We start from the raw sequence: 1,456 nt of genomic DNA on the forward strand, positions 1-1,456 counted from the left end.
AGGAGGAGGAGGAGGAAGAGGAGGAAGAGGAGAGCATACATACCTGAATTCCTCTTGAAGATTTCAACACTGCTCTTCAAAAATAAAGTGAGAGGCTCTTCATAGGTGTTCTGGGATTTTGGTACCTAACAGTGTCTTTGGGGCACCAAGCCTGTCCTAGGTCCTTCCCTACTCCCACTGTAGGACTAGGCACTGATCAGCGATGTGTTCACATATGGTCATGCTCTTGACAAGGCCCCAGGAGCTCCATGACATGTCTGTCCATCATTGTCAATCATCTGACCTGGTTGCTCCCTGATGCTTTGTGGAGAGGGATGCCAACTCCCACCCCAACACAGACATGAGAGTCAGACTATGAGGCTGTTCAAATGCCTTTGCCTGGGCAGAGGGGTCCACACTGGGCAGAGGAGGGGACTCCACAGCCTAACCCCAGCTTCTGACAACATTGCTGCTGCTGTTTCTGTTTCTCAGGGACTTTGCTTCAGAGTGAGGGGAGTCACTCAGAGAAGGGAGCACAATGTAACACATCTGGGAGACAGGAAGGGACATTAACCTTTCAGATCCTTCTCTGTAGCCCTTTCTCATTTCTCTGGGAGTTCAATTCCTTCCATGGAAATGTTTTGAAACAAGAGAATAGAGGGTAACTTCCTACCCCTTGCACAAGGTCAGGTCAGTAACCTCAGAAACAGAAAAGGTTGAGTCAACAGGGCAACCGGGGGTCCTAGCCTCACCCTATGTAGCCTGGATCACCCTAGAGCCCAGTCACTGTCCTCTGCCTCAAGTCTCAGCCCTCAGGCTCAATGTTGGGGTCCCTACCTGCATGCAACACTCCTGTGCTCCAGTTGGTCTGCATGTCTCAAGTCTTCCTGTCCTCAAGTTCAATGGCCTCTGGTCTCAGGAACAGAATGCTGTGGTCACTTCTCAGGATGGAGGACAGGCCTGCCTGTGGCCCTGTACTAGAAGCCAAATTCTCTGGAAGAGGAGAGAACCAGAAGTGGAGGCAGTTGCTTCAGGATACAGTGGACTTCCTCTTTTCTTTCTGTGGGAAGGAACATACATGCACACACACACAGGCATGAACATGGACACACAAACACACATGGGGGGGGGGAGACAAACAGATACACACAGAAATTTACATACACAAAGACATACAGAGGTATACAAAGAGACACAGACACACAGACACACACAAAGAAGCACAAATATGCCCAGACACACATACACATATGGACACAGACACACACATATATGGACATAGAGATACAGACACATACACAGAGATGTATACACACACACACATACATACACACACACATGCACAAACAGATACACATGTATAGACACACTTGCACAAAAACACAAAGATACACTGAGATAAACATACACACCAAGACATACAAAGACACATAAATACACACAGAGGGGGGGGGAGGGTGAGGGAGAGGGAGAGGGA

The sequence above is a fragment of the Mus caroli genome, chromosome 12, assembly GCF_900094665.2.
Source record: "Mus caroli chromosome 12, CAROLI_EIJ_v1.1, whole genome shotgun sequence".
Taxonomy (NCBI): Eukaryota; Metazoa; Chordata; class Mammalia; order Rodentia; family Muridae; genus Mus; species Mus caroli.